The sequence below is a fragment of the Folsomia candida genome, unplaced genomic scaffold (genome assembly GCF_002217175.1).
Source record: "Folsomia candida strain VU population unplaced genomic scaffold, ASM221717v1 Fcan01_Sc065, whole genome shotgun sequence".
Taxonomy (NCBI): domain Eukaryota; kingdom Metazoa; phylum Arthropoda; class Collembola; order Entomobryomorpha; family Isotomidae; genus Folsomia; species Folsomia candida.
In genome coordinates this window covers 92662-100276 of record NW_019091257.1, presented here as the reverse complement: position 1 = coordinate 100276, position 7615 = coordinate 92662, and positions in this window count along the sequence as shown.

Here is a 7615-nt window from a genome sequence, read left to right as displayed (position 1 = left end):
ACAAAGTGGAGGTGATAGGTTCGCCAATGATTGTCTTGTTAATGAAAGAAGCTGTGCTAGATTACTTCGTAAATGTGGGAAAATCGGGTTTCAACCGTCGTTACGTGCGGAATAAGGGAGACACGCCATTTCAGTCGTTAGATTGGATAACTGGGGATAAACATCTGTTTAGTTCTTACTTTATAAATGGGGTAGAATACGTGAGTCCGGTTTGGTTCAAATGTGGTACAATGCGTTAACATCTAGCCTTTTTATAGAAGATAAGGAAAATTTTCTGAGAGAAAAGAAATATTTAAAGGCTGTACAGTTAGCGTTTGGAAACATTAAGGAACCTGTGACCTTTCATGAATCGCGTCGCGTCTCAATGGATCTAATTCTGCCAGCTTTTTTTCTCTGTGGTATTGTCATGGCGATTGGAGTGATTGGATTTATGGTGGAAAATTGGATGACTGAAAAATTGTGGAAGTTGGGTACTGCGAGGATTTGGGAAAGTGGCACGAAAAATATGGAATTTCTTGCGATTACTAAGCAAGCAAATTGTGAGTTCTAAATATTGTTTAAACAAGGATAAGAATAGAGTGGACGAAGTAAATTAAGAAATTTATGAGTTATGTAATAGTCTTTAACCTATTAATATTAAAATCAAGTAGTTGACGAATTATAAATATATTTAAATATTTATATACTGTTTCTTTTGAATTGTAGACAGTGAAAGGTTGATTGAATTCGAGTGTTTAATTGTTATTAAAGGTGTTATTATAGTGAAACCCCAGTATTTAAGTTGAAATGATGTATTTCATTGACAGTCTCAAATCTAACTCCAATTTGACCATACCAGGGGATCGTTTCACCAGTTTGCATTTTTCAATTTGCACTCTTCGCTTTTCAATTCTGGCAAAGCGCAGAGTGCAAATATGTAGCGTTTCACCATGCCGGCCAATTTTCGCACTCTTTACTTCACAAATACCCTCAAATTGCAAATTATTATTGCAAAACTCTGCAAATAAATAATGTGTTAAAAAACTGTCTCCGTTCGCAACGTAATTTTTTGCATGAAAATAAGTCACAGAGGACGGGGAGCAGAGAGATCATCGTGAGGTGGGAAAGTGGCTGCCTGAACTGGAGAAAACTTTAATTTTCAGTTAACTAATTAATTATTAATTTGGATATTCAAAAATGGTAAGTCTCATTATAATTACTATAAAATTTAGGATCATAATCCAAATTTTCCATGATTAGGCCCCACGAGTGTCAAAAGCTAGCAAGATCGCACTTCTGAATCTCATCCAGCCGAAAAAGTCGATACTTTTTGGAAAGTTGTCCGAATTGGACAACAGGGAGAAACATCTGGCTTGGACGGAAGTTCTGTTGAAAGCCCAATCGTTGACGATCGTCTCTGCTGATCGTGACTGGGCCTTCGTCCGGGACAAGGTTTGGGGCGTGTGGAATACCGAAAATCACAACGTTCTTTTTCTTTGAATCGTTTAGAAGGAAGTCAACTTTATCTTTCACTTCTTGGAGACCAACAGGTGTAACTTTCGCGATTTCCTCTGTTATGAACACCCTTTGTCTTTCCTCACTTTCCATTAAAAGCTTTTTGACTTCTTCGAACGTGGCCATTTTCTCCCTATCTGCTCCTACGCTATCACTTTTCTGTTTTTTGGGTATTACTTTTTCAGGCGTCGTATTTTCACTTGACGGGTTAGATGACGAACTATCTCTTGTTCGTTTTTGAGACTTCGTGTTTGTTAATTCTCCTAGCCAATTGTATATTCCACTCATTGGAATTTATACACTACCCCAGACCAATCCTCACTTGTGTGTTTTACCAAGCAGATTCCGGTCTTCCGAGCAGTGGAGAGCGATGTTGCTGCTCTGGCTGACAAACTCAGACAATTAAGTAGAACCATTAAGCACCGTGCGTCTCTCACTTAATGTCTGACCAGTCGTGGAAAATAAAATGTGCATGGAGAGATAAAAACTGTCGCTGGTTATATTTCTCAGACCACATATCTGTAGTAAAAGTAAATTTTGTATAAGACGACGTCGTCTGCAGCATTTGTTTTAATGATTTCTCCAATTTGTTCGACACTACTGAGAGATTTTTATTTTTCAATGTGGTGCGATGATTAATATAACTTTTAATATCTTGCTGTCCATATAGAGCACCGAAGTATTCGAGTCATTTGGACTGGGGTTTGCCTGGTCTTCCTGAGAAATGGTTTCCATTGTAAAATACTGTAATTAAATTCGTAGCAATTAAATTGACAGCAATATAGTTAATACATTGCTTCGAGAGAACAAAGACGGCAGTCGACGTCGGCTGAGTATCATTAATACGTACCTAATAGTTGTCGAGTCCAGCCCATAAAATAATTCACCACTTCTGAAACAATTATATAATACTACCGTTTTGATTTATAAAAAAATAAATCAGTTTGCTAGGGATTATTCAGCACAGTAAAAATCTTCCAAAACTAAATTGCCTCAGCCTCATGTAAAAAATCACAATCTTAGAACCCGCCAGTTGCAGGGGAGAATGAGAAAATTTGATAAGAGTTGAACAGGCATGTACTATATTACAAGTACATATTACAAGTACAAGTACCCGACCCGACCCGGCCCATGAGTTCACCCTGGCCCGACCCGGCCCGGCAAATACATTACCCTGCCCGCCCAGCCCGACACCCGACTCAAGGTTAAATTGTCATGCCCGCCCGACCCGAACCCAATTGGGCTTGGGCGGGTGTCGGGTTGCCCGCTTGAAACGGGTGGCCGACTCAACTCTAGTGACGACATCAATCGTGCTGGATTCGAACCATTCAACAATTCTGGTCATGGCTGGCTGTTGTGTGTTGGACGTTGTTTCCATGGTTGGGGGAAGGAAAATTAAAAAGGTACAGTAGAGAATAGGATACATGGAGATTTGTATTTGGGAATAATATTTTGTGGAAATTTATAGACTGGATGGTGCCTTGTGGAAATTGTTGAAGAACTCTTAATGGTTAAGTAGTTGTGAAAACGAAGGATCGCGATAGAATGCCTCTCGTTCAAAATATTCCGAGGATTTTGGAGTAATTAAAATTATATCAGTACAACATTGACCAGTCTTATGTACATATGTATTTGTCCAGTTCGTGATTGCGGGACTCTTACAACAAAATTTTATATGGACAAAATTCTAATTTAGGTAATAGTGTTCGTGGTAACGTGTCGAATGCATTATCTGTATTGTTTCGTGCAACGCATTCAGATAAACACTTTTTTAATTTAAATCATCTTCATATATTATGCTTATGTAGATTGCGAACATTTGTTTTAGATAATCTTGGTGCTTATTTTTTTAACTTATTTTGTTCACTAAAAAATACCAAAATATTGTCCTGTACCCTGTTTAACGTCATCATCTCAACCCTTGCAAGGCAGATTTTATCCTAGTGTTCAAAAATCCTGGAAGTATTTAGATACAACTTTTTGAGGGAAATTAATTTTGCATATTCATCGTCACCAAGAAATCTTGGTCCATGAAATATATGTCCAAAGATATGAACAATTAGTTGCAAAAAAATATAAAAACATTTTCTTATCGCAGTTTAATTAAGGAAAGTTCATCACATATTCCCTGTAATGCTACACCTTTGATTTGCTATTTACCTCAAGCATCTATATAAACACGCAACAATTTTTATCACGAATGATGATCGAGATACTTTCTGTTAGGAGAAGGTGAGCGAGCTTTTCGTGACTGAAATTTTGATTTAAATAATGTCATGGTAAAACTTTTTGAGAAATTAGTGCCAGCCCACTTTTGACATTCCAATATTAAAGATGACTCATCTGTTTACAGGTTTCTCCCAATTTCATCCAGTTACGCCCTGCGCAGGCTTGCCAGGGGAAAATTTAAAATATTCATAACTAGCAGAGAACGCCGATCGATTCGAACGATCGCTGACATTTTTTTCCTTTATTTGATTTTCACATTAAGGAACCCAACTGTCGCTACATACATTCATTATTCGGTATTAATGTAAAATTATGGCGGTCGATTACATCCGCAGCTACATCTTATGCATATTATGATGCACAATACTTCACCAAATTTCAAATGTTTAGGATAAAATTTAAATTTCACATTAATTACGCATTTAATTTTTAAATATCATACGTTCTTGTGCACGGACCCTGTATACTCATGTATATGCTGTCCATCATCATCACTGCTGGTCATAGACTCCGGCTTCTTTAGAGCATAAAGTGTCAAATTATTTTCAATCATATTATGGGACTAGAGTTGGATAAATATGAAAAATTATGGTAAATATGCTATGTAAAAAAAGGCATAAAAATACGGTTGTGTAACATTATTGCGCTATTTTTAGTAAACCGTTTCTCTCTTTCAGGTTTTATAATTTGTCATTTTATACACTTACATATGTATATACACAATTCTCCATTTTTTTGATGCATAAAAATTAATACAAATGTGAAAAATTGCCAAAACTCACCAAAAAAGAAATACTCACCCTTACTGGGACCAGAAAAATTGCGTACATGATGAATTTAAAAAAAAGAAATATATAAGTATGAATTTTTAGTGCAAAAGATAATTTCATGGCGAGTCTCAAACCATAACTCTCACACGGCACCATAGCTGCACAGGTAAAGACATTGCGCTATTGTCTAATCTGGACAAAAATTTTGCGGCAGAATTTACCTCGTTTTGTGTTAGTCGGTGTATAGTCATATTGCGGATTAGTTACCCGTAATTAAAATTTTCTGTGTACGTACTAGGCAAAAATTTTTAATCAAGCTACGTATACCCGTTAGTAACGGCCATCCCCGTCAAAATTGCTTCAAGGTATAGTTGATGTCTACTTTATAATATGTGGTTCCTTTAATTTCATCAGGAATATACACTGTCCTGTCCAGCCAGACTTGTTTTACATCTGCTCATATCACTTACGTATTTTATCATTTGGTCTTCTCATTTAAAAAAAACTCCTGATCAGTCACGCGTTTATTGTATGCAATGTGGTGAGATGAATAATACAAGTAGATAACCAAAAAAATGTGAAATTGATCTGTTATCACAGGTGTTGGATTTTACACGAGAAAGGCACACAAGCAAGACATGATTCAACAGTAAATCAAGTTGTTGGGTTTTAATACAATTTTAGTTTGCACTCAACCGATTTATTGCACTCAGCAACTGGTCACACCCAGTGCTTCGTTCGAAACGAAATGAAACGAAAGGAGGTCAATTTCGTTTCGTTTCGAAACAAAAATGATTTCGTTTCGAAATGTCGAAACGAACCGTGATTTGATTTCGTTTCGACGAAACGAAATGATTGGACATTTCGTTTCGTCTCGTCTCGTTTCGAATTTCGACGAAACGAATCGAAATATTTCGAAAATTTGAATATATGTACTATACTGCTAAAATAAATTGTTGATGGCAAAAAGATATGTTGATGAATTTGTCAAATAGAACTTTAATTAAAATGAAACAACAACAAATACGCCTAATAAGAGCTATTATCCGATAAAAAGTACTTTAGTTATCACTAAGCTGTCATATAATTGACGTATAATATTGCATTAGTTAATTTTGCTTATATTTCCGGTACATAGAGACTGTCATCTTTGTTTTTTCGTCCCTACCAAACAAGTCATCATCAATATTATGGTACTGGATCACATCACGCAGAGTTTCCGATTCCATAATAGTAAAAGGCTGGTTTTTTAAAACCTCAAATGTAGCCATTTTCTCTCGAAAGACTTCTTTTTTGTACCTCAGGTGACGAACCTACCAATTTCATTTCTTTTGCCTGTAATGTTTATAAATACGCGCCGGATGGAGAAAGTCAATCACAGAGGAGCAGAATGGATCCTGAAGTGGGCCAGAATGAGTGACGAAAGGCTAAGAAAAACAATATTGTTATTGCTCATCAAAACATTCGGTCCTACAAATACGATTCCATCGTTTATTTAATTGATAAATATGATATTGATATATTATGCTTGACAGAAACTTGGCTACATACTGATACGGAATGTTGTATACCACCAAATTTCAAAATTTATCGTAATGACAGAAAGACGAGAGGAGGAGGAGTGGCTATTTTAGTAAGAAATAATTTAAATGTAAAAATTATTGATGTGAATAATTTGACCTTGACTGGAATTGAAGTTATATGTATATGTGTACAAGTTGCACACTATAAGTCTTTTGCTGTCAGCTGTGTTTACAGACCAGAGCATAATTCATCAGATTTTGCGGGTATGGAGTACTTATTTAATTTTCTTAATGTTTTTAACAAAAGTGTGTATATACTTGGTGATTTTAATGTTAATCTACTAGATAATAATCCAGAGTCAAAGAAATTGAACACATTATTGCAAAGGTTCAGCTTTACTCAGATCTTAAGTTCGCCTACTAGAATTGATAGTCTTTTAGACTTAATTATTGTGAAAGAATCTCAGAGAGACAGAGTGATAAGTTCGTATGTATATAACGAAGCCATATCTGATCACAGATTCTGTGTGTGTAATATTCGTGTTAAAAATATCACTTCTCAAAATGTTATAAAGTTAGGTCGCAATTGGAAAAATATCAATTTCGAGTCTCTTATACATGATTTTGATCGCGATGATTATTTTGTGAACTTAAATAATGATGTTAACGAATTAATGCAAGAATTAACTAATCGAGTTCTGTCTGTGTTCAATAGAGAAGCACCAATTGTTCAAAATATTGTGAAAAGTGGAGGAAAAATTGTCATTATTTCAAGCCGGACTTGCTCCCTTATACGTGAACGGGACAATTGTTACTGGATTTGGAGGAGGACAAACTCAGTATATGATCGCTGTGAGTATAATAACTTATGTAAAATTGTAAAAAATTCTATTGTTAAGGATGTTAAGAGATCTACTAACGAGTCTATTAAGAAAATAGGTGTATGGGCAACATTGAAAAAATTTGGTCTAAAATTTGGAAAGATTGAAGGGGAAATAGGAAGCGGTATCGACTTAAATGAAATTAATGATTATTATTGTACAATGGGATTTCACAACAATGCTTTTCCTTATGATACTTTAAGTGTGAATAATTCTGTTGCTGACTTGCCTGGTATGTTTAGTGTTAAGTCAGTTAGTGCTAATGAGTTATTTGTCGCATGGAAGGGTTTAAAACAAAAAAGTAGTGCATCACCGGATGTGATGGGTATGTCAAAACGAATGCTGAAAATGTGTCTCCCAATTCCATCATTCAGAGATGCTCTACTTTTATTGTTTAATCGGTCTTTTGAAACAGGTATAATTCCTTCTCAGCTAAAATTGTCAAAAGTAATTCTGAGGCCTAAAATTAATAATGCTGTTCAACCAGTTGATTTTCGCCCTATATCTCTTACGCCTAATTTGCTGTTGTTAATGGAAAAGATTTATTACAATAGACTAGATAAGTATATAACCTCGAACAAAATGCTATCGCCAGCCCAATTTGGATTCCGAAAAGGACACAATACCGAACATTTAATTTTAGCATTAAACGACTTGATAAAAATTAAACTTAATCAAGGTTATGTATGTGCGTTAGTGTCAATTGACCAGGCCAAGG